General features: G+C 35.4%; 1 protein-coding gene across 6 annotated transcripts in view; it reads right to left on the reverse strand.

The window, feature by feature from the left end:
- Window positions 1-22757, reverse strand: part of IQCM (IQ motif containing M) — a 429271-nt gene that overhangs the window by 374284 nt on the left and 32230 nt on the right. The window contains exon 2 of one of the 6 annotated variants that reach the window (XM_025439270.3): window positions 9969-10002. The exons of 4 other annotated variants lie outside the window; for them this stretch is intronic. The gene's annotated coding sequence lies outside the window, so the exon portion shown is untranslated. Of the gene's footprint in view, window positions 1-9968; window positions 10119-22757 lie in introns of all 6 variants that reach the window. One more of the 6 variants, XM_049094378.1, reaches the window with a different exon arrangement.

The raw sequence follows: 22757 nt of genomic DNA on the forward strand, positions 1-22757 counted from the left end.
AAATTGAGCAGTAATCATACACACACACACACACACACACACACACAAGTTTCAGAAAAACTGGCACTATTCCACATTTTTCTTGCCTCAAATCTATTCACTCTTTGAATTCAACCTTAAGACACTGATAGAATGGGGTGGGGGAGGAGGCAATAAGGAAAGTACAATTTCTTGAATGAAGTGTTAAAAATACTGGACGTTATATCTTATAAATTTTATTTTGGTGAAATTTTAGTTAGAAACATGTCAGATATGATATATGTGTCCAAGAACAACAAAAATACCATAATGCCTTACTTCTTAGTACTCTATTTTATCTGAAACGCTTTCAAAATACCTTAGGAAGATTCACATGTCAATACATGCAGTTATGCCTTCAATAATAATTGTGGCATGTTATGTCTCTGTTTTTCTTGTGATTTTCACAGATTAAAACTGTGCTGTTATAAAAGTACGTTCTCTCAGCTATTAATCACACATGCCTTAAATAGAAGATATTAACGTTTTATAAATAACAATAAAGAGTGAAAACCAGATTTATAAAGCAGCTCCTGCTGAGATGTTTGGGACATTATATAAACAATTAAAGACAACAATGAAAACACCATAAAGTTAATTACCACAAATTAAATAAAATAAATTAAAGGCCAAACTGTTAAACCGTTTAAATGGAATTTGGCTATGCTCAGAAATACTAGTTGATGTTAAAGAGCTAGATCTAGAAATTTGGGCAAAATCCTAAAATACTATAAATCCTGGCATCTATTTTCAGACTTCTTTCTCGATTACCTTATAAAAATATTTAAGGCTATGAAATGGTTTTGGAGTTTATTTTATTTTGAAAACAATCTTAGCAGTTGCCTCCTTCTTGTTAGCCCTTCATTTTGTGGGTGAGGACACAGCAGTATGAGGATGTAAGTGATTTGTCCAACGCAAACTGGATTTGTTGATAAACCGGAACCAGAATTCTGGTCTCTTAAGTCCTGCCAAAGCACAATTTTTCCTAATAAAATTCCTTCCAGGAAACAGTATACTCCTTTCATGAATTCTTTCATCCCTTTACCTTCTATCTCCTGTCTGCATTAGTCCTTTTTTTCCTACTTTGTTCTAATGGAGACAGTATACCATGGGGGTGAAGAGCAAAGATCTTAGGCTCCAGGGGGCCTAGGTTCAAGCCAAGGGCTTTGCCACTTCCTAGTCATTGACCTCAGACCTCAGGGGACCAATTTGTCCCAGTTTGCCACGTACTTTCCTGTTTTAAAACCAGAGGTCCTGAGTCCTGACAGCCACCTCTGTCCCAGGAAAATTAGGTTAGCTACTTATTTAACTCCATAAGTTTGAGCTCTTTTACCTGTAAAATATGAATAATACTCATTCCTATGTCTCATAGTGCTGCTAGGAGGTCAAATAAATGAATAAATGTATGAAAACATTCAGCAAAGCTCCTAAGCCTGGCCCTTGTAAGCCCTCATTAAGTTAGCCCATGTCACTTCCTCTTCTGTCTCTTCCTGTTAGAGATGTAGATTTGAAAATCTCTAAGACTCAGGTGATATATAAAGCCAAGAGAGAGAATGGGTTTTCTGAGAAACAAGACAAGCAGTTGATTTGTGGAGAGTGGGAAAAACACAGAAATAGAGTCCGTTAAGAAGGAAGGAGAGTGTCTCAAGGCCATATTGGTCAACATAATCAGATAAGAAACAAAGGAATTTCAAGACCAGGGCATGCATGGAAGAGCTTAGTAATAAATTCTACTCTTGAGTCTCTAAATAGATGCAGATTATTTTTTTATGATTTTATCCATTTATTCATGAGAGACACAGAGAGAGAGGCAGAGACATAGGCAGAGGGAGAAGCAGGCTCTCTGCGGGGAGCCCAATGCAGGACTTGATCCCAGGGCCCCAGGATCATACCATGAGCCAAAGGCATTCGCTCAACCACTGAGCCACCCAGGTGCCCTGGATGCAGATTATATAAAGGATTTTTCAGAAGTAAGTAAGAAAGGAAGTGAGGGTAAGGGATAAATAGGTATAATACTTTGTCTACTATATGAGATAACTTTAGAAACACAAAGAATCATCAAAAGAGCAAAAATATCTATAATTACTGCATTATTGATACATTCAGTATCATATCTAGCATTTATATCTTTCTAGAAAAAAATTTCTAAGAGGAATAACATATTGAACTACAAATATCAAAACATGTATCTTTTTATCAGCAATATCTGAAGGCTTTTCCCTAAGGAACGAGGCATTTATAAATAAGGTAGGAATCTTCAGGAACCATAAATAGAAAATAAATGCACAGTGGTGATGGGATAAAAGCTGAGAATGCTGTCCCAGCTCCTGGATGTAGGCAGAGGCTACCTGGAGTTCACCTCCAGTGGGAGGTGAAACAATTCCCACACTATATATGTGATCAGGGCCAGGCCCTGCTAAAAAAAAAAAAAAATTAAAAAAAAAAAAAAAACTAGATGAGAGGAGGCAGAAAATAAAACTTCCAAACCACTGCTTGGAGCAAGGACTTATCAAAAGCTCGATAGCTGTGGAGGCAGAAGGTACACAGGTTTCACTCCCAGGAGGACCTAGCCACACCTAGCCACAGAGACAGGATTTGAAATATCATCAATATCACGAGAGCAGGAGCCCCAAGGAGCCAATATAAGACCTGGTTCTGGAATGGGAAACACTGGGTCAACTATAGTACTGTGAACCAGAATGTGATGGGTGTAGAAGCAAATAAGATATAAAAATATAATAAAACTTCTACTCCACATAAGCCTGAAAAATATTATAAAATAATTTCAAAATTAGAAAACACATGTCCAAAAGTAACACCAAGAAAGATATTCAATAAAATCAACAACTAGAATAGCAATTCACTCCATAGGAAATGAAAATGATAAACAAATAAGAAAAATAACTTTAAAAAGTAGGTTAACACTCCACCAAGAGGGGCACCTGAGTGGCTCAGTCAGTTAAGCATTTGCCTTTGGCTCAGGTCATAATCCCAGGGTCTTGAGATCGAGACCATGTCGGGGTCCCTGCTCAGAAGGGAGTCTGCTTCTCCTTCTGCCCCCTCCTTGCCTGTGCTCTCTCTTTCTCTCTCTCAAGTAAATAAAATCTTAAAAAAAAAAAAAAGACTCTACCACGAGACAGAGGAGGAAATAATGTTCTTTAAAAAATATATGAAAATATGAAACAAAGCAGAAATAAAGACCAAAAAAAACACAGATCCCTTGAAATAAGAACATATTCTTTGAAAAAAATTTATAATAAAAATAATAAAATCTAGATTAGATACAGTATAAGAGAATCAATTAGTTAAAAAGATAATACTAAGGAATTCCCCAGAACATAACAAAAAGAGACATAGATAATAAAAGATGAAGCAACAATTAAAACATATAAAACATAGGTTGAAAGATCCCAACATGTGTTAAAAGAAGTTCCAGAAAAAAAAAGAAAGAAAGAAATGAAGAAAAAGCGATGTTTCAAGTGCCAGTATTAAAAGATGACATGAATCTTGAATTGAAACTACACTCTGGATTCCAAGCAAGAAGAATAAAAATAAATCCACATCCAGACATGTCGTAGTGAGCAACAGGAATGAAGAGGAAAAGTCATCTGTGCTCATCGTCTTTGATTTCTGTCTTCCCATGCTTTTTTGTTTTTTTTGTTTTTTTTGTTTTTTTTTGTTTTTTTGTTTTTTTTTCCCCATGCTTTTTTTAACGTACTTTCAAAAGTGGGCTTTTGCATCCACCACTCCATCTAAACTGCTTCTAAGGGAGTCTGTGATATGCCAGGCAGAGCCTCACAGAGAACTTCCTCCCCTGCTGCTGGACACGCACCCCAAGAAAGCTCTCGATTATGGCCTTTCCTCAGATTGCACTGGCTAAGGAATCGCTGTGCCCAAAACCATGCCCCTTCCAGGACAGCCCACTCCCAGTGACTAGTCAACAAGAGATCTGTGCAGGCCCAGACACCTCGCCTATCTCAACATTAGAGCTCCCCAGGGGGTTTGTTGCAACTGTCACTAGACTGCCTCAGAGCCAAACTTCCCCTAATTCCTGCTTCCTTCCCTCCCCTTCCATAGATGGTAATTCCAGAAGCACATCCTAATAACCTTTTGCTCATCTCCACCTCAGAGTCTGTTTCCAGGGGAACATAACCTACCAGCCATTCCTTCTGTCAAGGTCAACTGATGTCCTTCATGCTATTAAATCTAATTCCCAATTCTCAGTCTTTATCTCAGTTCACCTATTAAGTGCATTTTATATATTTCATCACTGACTCATTCTTGACATATTTTCTGCATTTGTCTCCTGGGAATCCCCACTGTCCTAGATCTTCTCTTACTTTCTCCTACCTCAGAGTCTTTTGCTGGCTCCTCCTCGTCTCACTGACCTCAAAATAGTATATTGTCCCAAAGCTCAGACCTGAAATCTCTTTAAAAAATAAAAAGATTTTATTTATTTATTCATGAGAGACACAGAGAGAAAGAGACACAGAGACATAGGCAGGGGGAGAAGCAGGTTCCTCTCAGGGAGCCTGACATGGGACTCCATCCCTAGACTGGGATCATGCCCTGAGTCAAAGGCAGACACCGAGCCACCCAGTGATCCCCTGATATCTTTTCCACCACATATATTTACTTTGTTATTTTGTCCAGCCTTGTGGCCATAAATACTATCTCTGTGTTTATGATTCACAAAGATGTATTTTCAGCCTGGTCCTCTCTCCTTGGCTATTTCACATTCCCATTTGAGCAGCATGGAGGCATCTCAAATTTTATGTATTGAAACAGAGTTCCTAATCTTCCTCTGATCATTTTCCAAACCTCAGAAAATAATATCTCTATTCTTCTAGTTACTAAGGCTGAACAACCATCCCTGATTCCATCCCTGATGTACATCCCACATCTGGTCCATTCCTTTTTTTGTACATCCCACATCTGATCCCACATCCCACATCTAAGCCAGCAATATTTTCAAAATATATTCAGAATTTGATAGCTTCACACCACCTACACCATAAGCACTCTAGTCTAAACCATCACCATTTCTCACGTGGATTATTAGAGTAACCTCTAACTGGCCTGATTCTCTTCCCTACTCCCGTCCTACTATCTCTTCTCAACCCAGCAACCAGAGCTATCCCGCTAAAACCTAAGTCAGATCATGCCCATGCCTTCCACTCAAAACCCACTGATGGCTCACACAGCCCTACATTATCACTTACCTCATTGACCTAATATTTACTCCAACCCGTTGTTCGCTTGCCCCCAACCTCAAAACATTTGCATTTGCTATTTGCTATGCCTGAAATGTTCTTCCTTCAGACGGATCTCTACAAGGCAACAACCCCTCACTTCTTCATAGGTGTACACTCAAAGGTACCCTTCTAAGTAAGGACTTCAGCAGCCACCCGTGTACAACTGGGATCCCACCTCCTGCAACCCTCCTGGCCCCCTCATTGAGTAGTTTCCTCCTTAGCACTAACACTATTTAGTATACCATGCGTTTTACTCATGGCATGGCAAGAACTAACTGCTGATTCCCAAACGTGTTTTCTTTTCCTCCTAGGCTCACAGCTGCACTACCTTCCCCAGGCACCTTTGAAGTTAAATATGTACAAGTGACTGCATCCTCACCATGAGAATATGGGCCAACGTGGTAAGTGCCACCTCCAGGCCTAGTCCTTAAAAACCTCCATGCTCTTTTCCCTCTCTGGCTGCTAGAACTTTGGTGGCTGCAGGACAGCATCAAAACTGAATGTTAGAGATGACAGAGACACAAAGTAGAAAAAGCCTGTACCTTGAGAGTTTGTTAACTAGAAACAGCCTTAAGAGACAGTATGAAAGGGACGCCTGGGTGGCTCAGGGGTTGAGCATCTGCCTTCGGCTCACAGCATGATCCCAGGAGTCCTGGGATCGAGTCCCACATTGGGCTCCCCAGAAGAAGCCTGCTTCTACTTCTGTCTATGTCTCTGCCTCTCTCTGTCTCTCATGAATAAATAAAATCTTAAAAAAAAAAAGAGATAGTATGAAAAATAAAATCTCAAAGCATTAAGCCAGTGATAATCAGGGGCTTAATTTATTACAGTGGTAGCTTTAGCTTAGCTAATATATTCACTCATTAGACTGTAAGATCTATGAGTGCACGGATATTTATACTGCTTTGTACACTGATGAAAACCCAGTGTCTACAGGACTAGTTGTCAATCAATAAATATTTGAAGGATAATGAATAAAGGAATAAAAAACCCCGTAAATTCCAACATAGAGAAAAGATAGGCTATATAGAAAGGAATGACAACTTTGGCAAAATCTCTCATCAGCAATGACAGTTGACAGAAGACATTATCTTAGAACATCAGAGGAAAAATAACAAGAAACAAAATTCAAAATCAATCTAAACTATCATGTAAAAGTGAGAACAAAATAAGGGCTTTTAGAAATACTAAGTCTAAGAAATCTTGACACACACACACACACACACACACAAGCACACACAGATCTCCCCAAAATGAGTGGTTAATAGACATACTTCAGGAAGAAGAAAGTGAGCCCGAAAGGAATGAATAAAATGCAAGAAAAAAGATATAAGCACAGAAATGTGATAATGTTTATAAATTTAAATAGCTCTATCTACAAAAACCTATGCGTAGTCAATATGGATTTTTTTCATGTGAAACTAAATTTTTAAATATAATAACCAGGAAGGGGGTAGGCAAGATCCAAAAGGGAGCAGTTTTCAACAGATTAAAGGTTCAGGGCCTTTGTCTTGTTTAAGAAGAAAATAAATGTACTAAGTAAGTTAAAAAAAAATAGAGACAAATATTTTCACTAACATGCTAAGGATGACTTCTAACAGAATGGCAATACAATGTATAGCTCTGAAACTATCAGAGGAATCTTATAATAATTAATGGAAATTCTATCAAGTCAAAAGAAGGTAAGAGAAGGAAAAAAAAAGCAAAGAAAAAATAGAATTTAAATAGAAACCTAAATAAACTTATAAGTGTCATAAATACAGATTATATCTATTAATAGACAAAGATTATAGAATAAACCAATACAAAAAGAATTCAATGAAAGGGTTAGTTGTAAAAGATAGACTTAGGGCAACCCAGGTGGCCCAGCAGTTTAGCACTGCCTTCAGCCCAGGGTGTGATTCTGGAGGCCAGGGATGGAGTCCCACGTCGAGCTCCCTGCTTCGAGCCTGCTTCTCCCTCTGCCTGTGTCTCTGCCTCTCTCTCTGTCTCCGTGTCTCTCATGAATAAATAAATAAAATCTTTAAAAAAGAAAAGATACACTTAAAACCAAAGAACACAGAAAGATTAGAAATTCATGAAAAAATATTTACCAAAAAAATAATAACAAAAAAGCTGGTGTAATACTAGTGCTACCAGGCAAAAACAGATATTAGATCAAAATTATTAATAGGAATGAAGAGGCACACTAAATTATGGTTAAAGAGGGACGCCTGGGTGGCTCAGTGGTTGAGCATCTGCCTTCCACCCAGGGCATGATCCTGGAGTCCTGGGATCAAGTCTCATATCAGGCTCCTTGCATAGAGCCTGCTTCTCCCTCTGCCTGGGTCTCTGCCTCTCTGTGTGTGTGTTTCTCATGAATAAATAAATTAAAATCTTTAATTAAATAAATAAACAAATTATGGTTAAAGAAACAATGCTTCAAGATGTTAGGACAATCATTAATTTGTATAAACCTAACAAAATAGCTCCAAATTTTCAATTAATAGAATTACACAGAAAAAGTGTTAAAACAATTGGAGAGGGAGATTTTAGCATACCACTATTAGAAACATGGATCAAAAAAAAAAAAAAAAACATGGATCAAGTACGTACAAAATAATATGGATATAAATTTAACGTTAGATGCTTGTTGTAATATATATTTTTAGAATCCTGCACAAGTTAAAAATACATATTTTAAGCACATATGGAGCATTAAAAATTTTTCCATATACTCAGTCACCTGAAATGTCCCAATAAATGTTAAATATTTGAATAATACAATTTTTAGAAATCAACAGTGAAGATTGTTTTTTAAAGTGTACTCCTGAATGACTAAGTGATTAAAGAGTAGATCAAAATGGAAATTATGAAATATTTAGAACAGGGAGCAAATGCAAACACAGCAAACTTATGGAATACAAAGTAGCATCAAGAAGTAAATTTATTGCCCTACACGTATTTATTAAATGAAATACATATTTAAAATATTCAACTTTAACACATATAAAGCAAAAATTATTAAATCCAAAGAAAGTAGAAGGAAGAAACTAATAAAGACAAGAGCAAAAATGAATGTAATCAAAACAACTGCAAAAAACAAAACTAGTAGAGACTGTCAACAAAACAAAAAAAACAAGTCCTTTGTGAAAATTGATGAGATGTACAAGCCTCTATGTGCCACAAAGAGAGAGAAAGGCGTGGGAGGGAGGCAGAAGAGGAAAAAGACGAGGAAGCAGAGGAAGGAGGGAGGAAGCGAGAGAGGGAAGTGGGAAAGGAGGACAGACGGACAAATAAGCAGTATTAGGTACAAAAGGAAAAGCTGAAGAGGATGCAAAGGGAAGTCTAGACTTGTCAGGGTGCTGGAGGAACCACACAGGCCCAGGTAAGGCAGGAAAGTGAGGAAGGCTCAAATGTCCAAGAGCAGCATGAAGGCACTGAATCCTACATGGAAGAAGAAATCACAGAAAATAGGGGGAAAAAGACAACAGAGAAGAGCATGAAATGCACTAAAGGAAGAAGCAAGTGAAGAGCAGCATAAGGTAACCATATGCTAGCTCTTCAAGTATTTTCCTTTCTAAGTAAAAAACTTGTATTACATAAAATAAAATCAATTTAGAAAATGACTTTATTAAGAACTATTTATACAAAATTATAATAATATAGCAGAAGGCTGAGATGAACTTAATTGTTCTTTTATACATCTGAGTAGTTCATTAACAGAAATCAAGGTATTCATTAAAAAAGAACAGCTGATCTTCCTCCAGAGAAAAATCCCAAATCCAACTACCAACTAAGAGTCTGGTTCCTGATTTCATGTGCTAGGAAACATCTTTTAGGTCATTTTGTTTCATTTTTATTAAATAAAAATAATATAAAACCACCAGTGAACTCAGTGTGTTGTATTTATATATTTTATTTATATGTATGTATGCATTTATTTATATTTGACATTCCCGAGGTATATCAAAACAGTAGGTTAGGTAAAATTGCGAAGTCAGTCAAAAAAATAAAAATCAGTGTTTGCCTAGCTATTCTTCCAGAAATGTTCTTCCCCTTTGGAGATATCCTCTCCCTGCATATGTTCTTGAACTATATCCAGAGGCCTTTATATTTTAACAGGGGAAAATACATCAAGTATTGATCATGTGCTTTAAAGGAACGGGTATAAGAAAATATTAGATATTAGCAGACAGAGGATTTTGTTAAGTCTTTGTAAAAACAAGTTTCCTAGTATCCCTAAAATCACAAGATACAAAACTATTACTATTCTGTCAATTTCCTGGACCTATGCCTATGTCAATTCCTAAGCCTATGATATATAGGCCAGGATGTGAAAATGAGTAAGTGTTTAGAGCCAAATAATACACTAATTCAGCTCTTCCTTCACACATAGCCTTATTACTCAACATCAAAAAGAAAAAAAATATATGACGATCTCTCTCAATCATGGATCTACAGTAGTTCCCCCACCTTTATCCATGGAGGACACTTCTATGTTCCGTAGTGGATGCCTGAAACAGTGGATAGTACAAACCCTACAATACTATGCTTTTTCCTATATAAACACATTTATGATAAAGTTTCATTACAAATTAGGCACAATAAGAGATTAAGCAACAACGATGATAAAATAGAATAATTATAACAATATACTGTAATAAAAGTTAGGTGAATGTGACCACTCAAAATATCTTATTGTACTGTACTTACTGTCTTCTTGTGATGATGTGAGATGATGAAATGTCTATGAAGTGATGAGATGAAGTCAGATGAATGACGTAGGCATTGTGATGTAGCATTAGGTACTACTGACCTTCTGATGATAAATCAGAAGGAGAATCATCTGCTTCCAGACCATAGCTGACCACCAGTAAGTGAAAGCACAGAAAGCAAAATTGGGATAAAGGGAGACTATCAGGGGCGCCTGGGTGGCTCAGCACTTTGGGTATCTGACTCTTGGTTTCAGTTCAGGTGATGATCTCAGGGTCATGGGATCAAGTCCCACATGGAGCTCCAGCTCAGCATGGAATCTGTTAGAGATTCTCTTCCTCTCCCTCTATCCCTCCCCCTGCTCACACACATACACATAGTCACTCTCTCTCAAAAATAAATAAATAAAATCTTTTGTTAAAAAAGAGAAACTATCATATTCATGATCCTCTTTTGATCAAAGTGTCAGTGTTTATAAAATAATATGGTAATAAATAACCCAAAGCCATAAGTACAACTCTAAGTCTCCATGCTCTCATTTACACATGACCAGCAAGCTCCCCATTTCCTATTCCCACCACAAGCACCTTTGCTTTCCTCTTTCCTTAGTTGCTTGTTCTGTTCTTGCCATCTGGATATCAACTTCCCTACTTTCCAAAGAATAAACAATCCTGGTTTCCCTTTGAGGAACATATCATAGGCCTCCTCCTGCACAAAGTTTTCTCTTATCCTCCACATTGGAAGTCTTCCTTGTCTCTTCAGAATCCCATAGCCCTTACACTATCTCTCATTTATGACACTGTCCTTTTAAATCTTGTGTTACATTTATTTGTGTGCAAATATCATTTCCTATATTACACTGCAAGTGTCTTAAGGATATTTCTGTCTGAATTATAATATCCCTCACAGATCCTAGGAAAATTCTCTAAATACAGTGTTCAAAAATTATTTGTAAAACAATTCATTGTAGCAATTAATTACAGCAGTTTATTTAGTAGTACAAAAAGCCAGTTCCCCAGAAATACATGTACCAAAACTAGGTTTAGCTTCTGACTTCTTGAATGATATAACTTGTTTTCTGGGACCTCAATTTTCCAAACGAATAGCATTAATTAAAAATGAAAAACAGTTTTTAACTTACAAAATTTAATGAAAAAAGTTACCAGCTATATAAAGTGAAAATTAAGTACCTTAGAACTAAAGGAGATGTTATTATAAGTACTCACAAAAGAAGCAATCTGGTAGCTTACAGTAAGAAACAGGAATTGGTCTTCATTAACAAGGCTTAATTATCAACTGGGACAATATATACAGGTAAGAAGATAGCAATTTAAGAAAGTAAAAGACACAAGAGCAAGACCTCACAATTTTTTAAAAAGTGATAATAGAAGGTATAAGTTTCCCAAAATAAACTTCATGATTAAAGAATAAAAGATCTAGGCATGGTTCTTTAGGAGGAAAAAAAAAAGACTAAGGCAGCATAAAGGCTGTCAAATTTAACGACAGATGACAAAACTAATCAGTCTAGCCAAATAAGAAGTAATTACAATGGCATTTTTTACAGAAATGGAATAAACAACCCTAAAATTGTGAAACCACAAAAGACCCCAGATAGCCAAAACAATCTTGAAAAAGAAGAACAAACCTGGAAGCATCATGCTTCCTGATTTCAAACTATGCTACAAAGCTATAGCAATCAAAATAGTATGATATTGGCATAAAAACTGACACATAGACCAATGGAACAGAATAGAGATCCCAGAAATAAACCCATGCATATGGGGCCAATTAATTTACAAGAAAGGAGGCAAGAATATACAATGGATAAAGGACAGTCTCTTAATAAATGGTGTTGGGAAAATTGGACAGCTACACACAGAAGAATGAGATTGGACCACTATGTTACATTGGACACAAAAATTAACACAAAATGGATCAAAGACTTGAATGTAAGATGTGAAATCATAAAACTCCTAGAAGAAAACATAAGCAATATCTCTTTGACATTGGTCTTGGCCATGATTTTTTAAAATGACATCAAAAGCAAAGGCAACAGAAGCAAAAATCAACAACTAGAGGCTACATCAACTAAAAAGTTTGTGCAGAGCAAAGAAAATCATCAACAAAATGAAAAGACTATCTAGTGATTGGGATAAAATTTTTGCAAATAATATACCTAATAAGGGATTATGTTCAAAATGTATAAAGAACTCAAAAACCTCAAGAGCAATAAAACAAATACTGGCTTAAAAAAATGGGCAGAGGAGCTGAATAGATAGGAGACATATAGATGGCCAACAGGTACATAGAAAGGTATACACCATCACTAATCATCAGGGAAATGCAAATCAAAAGTATCATGAGGAATCACCTCACATCTGTTAGAATGGCTATTGCTATTATAAAAAAAATAAATAAATACCAAGTATTAGGATATGGAGAAAAAGGAACCCTTGTGCACTGTTGGTGGGAATATAAACTGGTGCAGTCACTATGGAAAACAGTACAGAAGTTCGTCAAAAAATTTAAAATAGCACTACCATATGACCCAACGATTCCACTTTTGAGTATTAACCTAAAGAAAATTAAAACACTAACTCAAAAAGAAATATACAACTCTACATTCACTGCAGCATTAGCCAAGACATGAAAGCAATCTAAGTGTCCATTGATAGGTGAATGGATAAAGAAAACATTATATATATATATATATATATATATATATATATATATATATGATAAGTGAAATAAGTCAGAAAAAGACAAATATTTTATGACCTCACTTACATGTGGAATCAAAAAAAAAAAAAAAACAAGCAAAACTGAACTCACAGATATAAAGAACAGATTGGTGGTTGTCAGAGGCAAGGAGTGGGGAGGGGTAAAATGGATGAAGGGAGTCAAAAGCTTCAAGATTCCAGCTGCCAAATAAAAAAGGCTTGGGTATCCCCCTGCAGCATGGGACATGCAACATACAGCATGGTGACTATAGTTAATAATAGTGTATTGTGTTTTTGCAAGTTGTTAAGAAAGTAGATCTTCAATGTCCTCATTACAAGAAAAAAACTGTGTATGTATTCTTGAGGGATGTTAAATTAGACTTACTACGATCATTTTGCAATATATACAAGTATCGACTCATATTGTGCACCTGAAACTAATATAATGTGATGTGTCAATTATATCTCAATCTAAAAAAAGAAGTTAAGCTACCTTATAACAATTTTAAGTAAAATATCAAGAAAAACTGTATGGTAATTTTTAAAATTGTATCTCATATCTTAAATAACACAACAGGTTGCTCAATGATGAAGAAATTTAGAAATATGTGAGTTAAAAAATAATGAACATAATAAGATTATATTTGGAGAATCATCCTTCTAAATCAGCTTTACAAGCTCCTCTTCAGTGACAAGGGGATGGAGGGATGAAGAGTGTCTTAAAAGATAACAGGGGGATCCAGTCTGGGACAAAAGTTACCTCCTTCTAGGCTTCATATTCAAATCACCAGTAGTTACAGCATTGTGCTTCACAACAAACCGTATCAATCTCTTGATAAAAAGTTACCCAGCATTTTATTTCTTCTTCTGTGAGGTAGCACCAAATGCTAATTGAAAAGGACATTCTTATTTCATTAAGATGGGAGCACTGAGGACAAAGCCTGCAGTATTTCTTTATTACAAAGGCATCTTGATCCTGTAGGTTCTGTTCATCTGGCCCTCTCTACAAGGCAATCAATGCTGCCTGTAGGAAAATTTAATTGCCTTGTTATTTAATAAGTTTTAGGCATAGTTTCACATGAGGGAGTAGAAAAATAATTTCTAGTTCCGATTAATTTATTAAAAACCTATTCAGTTATAATTCAATGATAAGGTTCTCCACAGATCTCTACAACCTCTAACAGACAAATCCCCAAATACTTTTTTATTTAAATCACCTTTACTAATTACTCTTACTAGGGGATCCCAAAGATGTTAATCTCTGTCCCATGCAGCAATTTTCAGTAGCAGCTTTAGTAAAAATTTTAGATTTAAATACATATTAAACATGAAGTGCTGCTCTGCACACACACACACACACACACACACACACACACATCATGCCCATATTCTGCTAACACCATCTAAAGTGAAATCACAAAGTCTATTGAGTATTCAATGAGTGAAGTTTAAATATAATTAAATTTTATTAATATTGGCCTTTATCCTAAAAATATGGTGGCTTCCTACTTATACAGAGTCCATCACCTTCACTCTCATCATCAGAAAGCAGGAAGATGGACAATACATTGTGCTGGTGTGCTGTATAGCAGGATTTATACAACACCAGAAAGAATAAACATTTGCAATTGTTGCAGAGTGTTATATTTTTGCATGTTGAGTTTAGTGTACCTATGAAAATACATGGAAGAGGTGAGATATTAAGAGGCTCCAAAGGGAGGAAAAGAGGCTTAGAGAAGTACAAGAGCCAAGGTGCTTCTTCCCTAAACTGGAACATCAGAGAGACTCTCATAGAGGTCTTAAAGTAAGAGTAATTGGTATGTGAAGCCCCCAGGGTGCCATCTTCACTATGCCAACCTTTTAAATCATGGCTTTATTGAAGATCCATGACATTGCTCTGCACTTAGTACTGATCATATCAATTTCTGAGATAAGGACACTAGGGCTTAGAGAAGTCCAGTAACTTCTTCAAAGCCAAAGAGCTTCCGGAGGCAGAGCCAGGATTCAACCCAGGATCCACTGGCTTAAAAACTCAAGCTCTTAACCATTGAGCTTATAGCCTCTTGCTATGAAAGGAATGAAGAGAAACTCCCACAGAAAGATGCCATGCCTGAAGAATCTGGAACTCATTTCTTCAATATAGAAGATTCTCTGCAATGGAGAAAAGTAGGTAAGAGCACAAAGCACTTGGTCGTATCTGTTGTAGACTTGAGCAATGTGCCCTATTTGTCAGGGAAAGGACATATTTTCCTCAAAAAACAAAACAAAACAAAAAATCCAAATTTATCCAAAGGGGGTGTTTAAATGAGGATGATGCTGTGCAGAAACAGGCACCATAAGCATCATAGCTGGATAAAAGCTCTACATCCTACAAGTGATGTCTTAACAAAAATGACAAGTCTCAAGCCACATATCTCCTATCAGCTATGATTTAAATTATTTACCTGAAATTTTATATTTAACTTTTTACTATAGTAACCTTAGTTCAAACTCAACAGAGGCATTGCTTTAATGTTCATTTCAAATGAATATTACAGAAAGCAGGAAAGAACAGAGTAAAGGGGCCAAAGGGGCCGTGGAGTAAGATGTGAGTCTGCCACCAACCTGGAAAATGATAAAAATGAAGGCAGTTGACAGCTGCTAAACATAGGGACACATTTTCCTCTACCTAACCACTCTACAACCACTTTACACATATGAAGTACTCCCCAAAATACTTATTCCATGAAATGTTCTAGTAAAATTTAGATCTGCAACTAAAACTTATGAATCTTATATGATGGCAAATACTGGGATCATGGGAACCAAGAAAAGAAAGTCAGTCTTTCTGGAAAAGTGTTCTCCTACACGAAGTGCTTGTAAGGCACAATAAAGAATAAAAATGGCTTTGTTATGAAGTAAGATGAAGCAGATACTGACCAGGTAAGACAGTGTGAGAACTACAAGAGAAAAATCAAAGATGAAGTACTTTTGAGAATGAGAAGAAAAAAGATAAAGAGCTGTGTGTTATTCACTATTTTAAAAATTTCTATGATTTAAGAGAGACAGAACATGAGAGACTCCTAACTCTGGGACACGAACAAGGGGTGGTAGAAAGGGAGGTGGGCGGCGGGGTGGGGGTGACTGGGTGACGGGCACTGAGGGGGTCACTTGATGGGATGAGCACTGGGTGTTATTCTATATGTTGGCAAATTGAACACCAATAAAAAAATAAATTAAAAAAATTTGCCTATGATATCATAGGCAAATTTTTTTAATTTATTTTTTTATTGGTGTTCAAAAAAATTGACTGGGGTTATTGACCCCAGTGTAGTAATCACATTTTTTTGTTATTTTACCTAAGGCTAATTAAAACATATTAACCTAATGATATTATTATCAAAAACAAGTATTAGGTTCAAAATAATATTGACCATATTTTATTAAAAAAATAAAAATAAATTTGATGCAATTTCATAATCTTTTTTATTTTTATTTTCTAATTTTCCTAAAAACACGCATGCATTACTCATAATTTTTAAGGCAGAATAGGAAGAAGTAAAAGCTAATGAGATGATTTTCATTAAACAAAGTAACTATCACCAAAATGACAATTTATCCATTTCTTATAGTAACTGTCATGAAGATCTCCACAGCGGCAGACGTTGCTCTTGCCTGAGAAACCTTGGCACACAGATTTTCGTGATTTTGTTGAAATTCGTATTCTGTAACTCTGACTCTTCAAAGATCCAAGACCTTTATTCATTTCAAAATACCTCTAATAGATTTTTTCTTTCATTATACTTAATTATAACTTAGTATGGTTTGTTCCTGGTGTCATATTCAGCTTGTGTCATTTCAAAATTACACTAGCTGAGTCACTTCTAAGAGAGATGGCTGTAAATAGCAAATTCCATCCATGCACGGTGTTAGCATCAGTTTTAAAGGATAATATTACCTGAACTTGACCCTAGTTTCAAGAGTACATCTTGTTTGAGGGTCTGTGGTCTTTTTTCCACTGATTTTGTTGATTACAATAAAAGTTTCAGTATTGTAACTGCATGCTTTAGCTCTGAATATTAATTAAATGGTCTGTTGAGCTGTGCTATCATCATTGCAGATCATTAGTCTCTGTCATTAAGATGACAAGTTAAACTGGCTTTTGAAGAACTGTGTAAATATTGGTTTGAAAAATAAGAAGAGAATGAATGGCAGTGTAAGAGGCACTATAGATACACTTAAGAAAGAGCCAACATAAGATGGGTTTTTATAAACAGTATGTACTAAGGGGATCTGCTTTAGATTTTAGAGTATATAGTACTTTTATCTTATACACCTGATCTAATTTTAGTTACATGGGCCAAGATAACTCTATATAAAATGAGTGGGACTACTAGTCAATGTCTCAAGGAAAGTAACTCACAGCCCTGATGTAAGAAATTTTATCACCTCTCTAAATTCCTAGAAAGATAACTCAACAGGAGATGAGGTTCTTTTCACACATCTTGCATTTTGCTTCAAATTAAACTTGTATTTCACACACAAAAAATGTGAGGAGGTGAGTAGATTAAACTGTTAGTAATCATGCCTTCAGCAGAGACATAATTTCACAATCACTGTGAAGCCTTTTACAATTTGAAGACTGGATTAACTGCAACACCAGGAAGCAGAATGACCTTGCCCACTTCACAATCTCTATGATAACAAAACCAGGGTTAGAAATTGAAAAGTTTATTCATTAGATAAATCATAATGAATCATCTGATTTTCTAGCCTGTCTTTGGATTGTTACAGGCATAATAAATTACACCAATAGCAAACAGAGTCAACAAGAAAAAAATTAAGTAGAGATAGAATATCAAATGTCATTGCATCACTTAAAAATTTCTAGACAAGTGCATTTTAAAGTTAAAATAAAATCCTATTTAGGATCAATTGTCTGAACAGCCCACACACCCTCTCTTACTTGAACATCTGCTGCCAAGAGTTCTAACATGCAGAATCCAGCCTGTGACATTTCTGTCTGCAATGAGATTATCCCAATATTTCTCCCCATCCCAATCAGGGTAAGGTTACTCAGCAAGCGTAGCACTTAAAGAGAGATCAAGGGTCATTAAGGAAAATACTCATAAGACTTGGCAATTTAATCATGTATTTACTGAAAGCTTAAGATATGTAAATCCTCTGCAGTATCACTTGGCACTTAGATTATGAACAAAACAGCTGATGAGCTTGAGCCTTTGGGCAGTTTATATAACTTGCTCACCAGGACAACTGAATTCTTTGCAGCCTCTGAGACTAAATTTACAAAAACATTTATAGATAATTTAAACTATTTAGGGTATTACATTTAGATCAAGCACTTTAGAAGGAATATTAAAATCTCCACAGATCTAGAGTGAAATATCCAAACAATTCTCCATAATAAAGGATTCACTATCATTTGCATTTAACAATTCATACATATAAGAAACTTTCATTACCATAAGTATCCCTAGTAAATTAGAATTTACCTAAACTACAGATTCTTTCTCAGTAAATATCCATGCATCTAAGGTTTTCATTCTTGGTCTTTCTCTCATTCTGAATAGCTTTCTTAGAGGAATTCATTTATACGCATTAATTCAAGTACCTCCCAGGGACTGATATCGCCTGAGTTCTATAGCCATACTTTTTAACTGCCTGCTGGACATAGGCCCCAAGGTGGTTATCCAGAATCACAAACTCAACCAGATAAAACCTATGATCTTGGGCAGTCAAGGTCGCTCAGCACTTTAGTGCCGCCCTCAGCCCAGAGCGTGATCCTGCAGACCCGGGATCGAGTCCCGCATCGGGCTTCCTGCATGGAGCCTGCTTCTCTCTCCCACACACCCCCCCCCCCCGCCCCGGTGTGTGTCTCTAATGAATAAATAAGTAAAAATATTTAAAACAAAAAAACCATAATCTTTTAAATCCAAAATATGTCCTTCTCCATATCCTTTCAAATAAAACTATCAACCATTGAGACCCAGCATTTTAATGGGGCAAAATGGAGGAGAAAAGACACAGGCCAGGTCCCCTAAGAGTGCAAAATGAGACCAGAGACCCACCGTGTAAAACATAAAACCCAAAAATGTGTGGTGCTCAATAGCTAAAAGAGGTTCAAAGTAAAAGGATAGACTTTTGGGACACCTGGGTGGCTCAGTGATTGAGCATCTGCCTTAGGTCCAGGGTCTCAGATCAGTCCCACATCAGGCTCCCCCTGTAGGGAGCCTGCTTCTCACTCAGCCTCTCTCTGTGTCTCTCATGAATAAATATATAAAATCTTTAAAAAAAAAAAAAAAAGAAAGAAAGGTTAGACTTTTCTACACTTAGCAAAAGAAGCTAGAGTGGTTATGTTAATATTAAAGAAATTAGATTTCAGAGCAAAGAATATTACAAGGAATAAAGAAAAGCACTTCATAGTGATAAGGAGGTCTTAATCCTAAAGGTTTATGAACCTACTGACAGAACTTAACACTATACAACGTAAAAAACTAATAGAACTGCAAAGAGAAATAAATATACAATTATAGTTGGAGACTTCAATATCCCTCTTTCAATAATTGATAGACAAAATAGATAGAAAAAAGCTAAGGATAAAGAAGATTTAAATAACACTATTAAAAGAATAGCAAATGAGACCTAGAGGAAGCAAAATAAAAAACCAGAAAAGAAATCAAAAAGAGAAAACAACAACAACAAAGTCAGTAACTTCAAAAGCTAGTTTGTTGAAAAAAAAACAATAAAATTGATAAACTTCTATTCAGACTGATAAGGAAAAAGAAAGTGTGGACAGAAATTCATTACAAATATCAGTAATGAAAGAAATCACATCAATGCAATTCTGCAGAAAGTAAAATAATAATAAAGGCATATTAGCAACAATTTTATGCCCACAAATTCAACAACTTAGATAAAATGGTATTCTTGAAAGATACAAGCTCCCAAAGCTAACTCAAGAAAAAAACAGATAACCTGACTAGCTCTATATCAATTTTTAAAACTGAATGTGTAATTAAAACTTTTCCATAAAGAAAACCCCAGGCTCAGATGGCTTCATTGGTGAATTTTACCAAATTTTTGAAGGAGACATATCAGTAACCGACAGTTCTTCCAGACAATTGAAAAAAGGAAAAAATACTCCCCAACTCCTTCAATTAGTCAAACACTAAGTCAAATCAGACAGATCAAGAAAAAACAAAATAAAACCTATAGATATATCCCTCACAGATCATACATAAGAAAATTCCACACAATATATTAGTAAAATACATGTGGTAATATACAGAAAGGATAATATATCCTAACAAAATAAAATTTATCCCAGCAAAACAAGAATAATTTAACAATCAAATATCAATAAATGTAATTTACCATATTAACAAATGCAAAGAGAAAAACTATATGATCATTTCAAAAGATTCAGAAAAAATTTTTTTGACAAAATCCAACACCCATTCTTTAATCATCATCACTATCATTATCATCATCATCATCATCATCATTTGTCAACAGGCTATGAAAAGAATAGAAATTTCCTTGACCTGACAAACAGCACCTGTGAAAAATGTACAGCTAACATCATACATAATGGTAGAAGACTGAACAACTTTCTCCCAAGGGCGGTAACAAGGCAAGGATGCTTGCTCTCATCACTGCTCTATAGCATTATAGTGGAAGTTCTAATCAACGGAATAATGCAAAGAAAATAAAATGAAAGTATCCAGATTGGAAAAGAAGACAAATTGCCTTTACTTGTCCAGTGTTCTTCCTACTACACATTTATTTTTATTATTTATATTTTCATCATTTTTTGGTTAAGTTCATTCCCAGATATTTTATTATTTTAGGTGTGATTGTGAATGAAATTGTTTTCTTAATATCTTTTTCCTAGTTAATTATTAATGTATAGAAATGCAACAGATTTCTGTATATTAATTTTGTGCCCTGAAACTTTAGTGCATTCATTTATTAGTTCCAGCAGTTTTTTTGGTGGAGTCTTTAGGGTTTTCTATGTACAGTGTCGTGTATTCTACATGATTCTCTTTATCTCTTGCTTACCAATGCGGATGCTTTTCATTTTTTTTTTTCTAATTGCTATAGTAGAAATTCCAGCACTGTATTGAATAAACATAGATCCTAATTCTTTCTACATATATTATAAAGAGTAAAACAAAAGTTCTACAAATAAATTATAATTAGAACAAGAACATTCATCAGTGATTATGTAATTCCTATAAAGAACACATTTTTTTTTTGGTCAAACGACCCCAGGAAACTTCTGTTAAATACACTGAATATCACTGTGTGCCAAGAATGCTCATGGCAACCACTTTAAAATCTGCTGAGGTTTTTTTTAATGTCTTATTTAATTTTCATCATAGAATTAGCATTTAAATATCTGCCCCTGTCAAACATAATGCTTTATCAAGGTATAGAAGTAAAATGAAGGCAAAAGAATAAAGAGTAAAGACAAAGACTGCCTTAAAATAGTTGTGTCATATTTAAATGTCATATTGTCTCTTAAAGTGTCCTCTTATTACAAGGCAATGAATCTATTTGCTTTCAGTGTGAAAGTTATCTCTTCAAAATAGTCCATAGTAGAGTATAATTTCTTTCACATTCTATTTGGGAAATTAAGATGGACTAATAAAAGTTCTTTCATCTTTTATTATTTTATATACTTGTTGGTTGATTACTTAGTTCAGGCTTCCTCTTCACAATAATGCTTTGAAATGCATTACATTCAGATCTATAATTTTATGCAGTTGCATTGTCGGTCTTAAATTGTGTGCGCATGTATGTGCAATTTCTAATCCTCACTGTAGTTATACATTCATTCATAAACAGACCTCTGATGAATAAAAAAGCATGAATTCTTGTGCTTAATAATGAACTGTTATGACAATACACTTTTATTACCTTTAGTAAAAATCAGCCATGCAAAGAGATTTTAGAAATTCTAATGGGGGTAACATTGGAGGAATTTTACTTTAAAAGGAAAAATCATTTTTTTCAACATTCCTCTGGCTATTTGGGGTATTTACTGTTCCATACAAATTTTAAGATTATTTGTTCCAGCTCTGTGAAAAATGTCAATGGTGTTTTAATAGGAATTGCATTGAATGTCTAGATTGCTCTGGGTAGCACAGACATTTTAACAATATTTATTTGTCCAATCCATGAGCATGGAGTGTTTTTCCATCATTTTTTGTCTTCCTTAATTTCTTTCATAAGTGTTCTGTAGTCTTAAGAGTACAGATTCTTTACTCTTTGGTTGGGTTTATTCCTAAATATCTTATTCCTAGGTGCAATTGTAAATGGGATTGATTCTTTAATTTCTCTTTCTTCAGTCTTATTATTGTTGTATAGAAATGCAACTGATTTCTGTGTATTGATTTTATATCCTGCCACATTGCTGAATTCCTGTATGAGTCCTAGGAATTTTCAGTGGAGGTTTTTGGGTTTTCCACATAAAGTATCATGCCATCTGCGAAGAGTGAGAGTTTGACTTCTTGGGCAATTTGAATGCTTTTTATTTCTTTTTGTTGTTTGATTGCTGAGGCTAGGACTTCTAGTACTATGTTGAACAACAGTGGTGATAGTGGATATCCCTGCCATGTTCCTGACCTTCAGGGAAAAGCTCTCAGTTTTTCTCCATCAAGAATGATATTCTTCATGGGCTTTTCATAGATGGCTCTTATGATAATGAGTTACATTCCCTCTATCCCTACACTGTGAAGTTTTAATCAAGAAAGAGTGCCGTATTCCGTCAAATGCCTTTTCTGTATCAATTGAGAGAATCATATGGTTCTTGTCCTTTCTTTTATTAATGTGATGCATCACATTGATTGACTTGTGAGTGCTGAACCACTCTTGCAGACCCAGAATAAATCCTACTTGCTCGTGGTGGGTCATGGTGAAAAATCCTTTTAATGTACTGTTAGATCCTATTGACTAGGCTTGGTGAGAATTTTGGCATTGATCTTCACTAGGGATATTGGCCTGTAATTCTCCTTTTTGGTAAAGTCTTTGTCTGGTTTGAGGATCAAGGTAATGCTGGCCTCAT

The sequence above is a fragment of the Canis lupus genome, chromosome 15 (assembly GCF_003254725.2).
Source record: "Canis lupus dingo isolate Sandy chromosome 15, ASM325472v2, whole genome shotgun sequence".
Taxonomy (NCBI): Eukaryota; Metazoa; Chordata; class Mammalia; order Carnivora; family Canidae; genus Canis; species Canis lupus.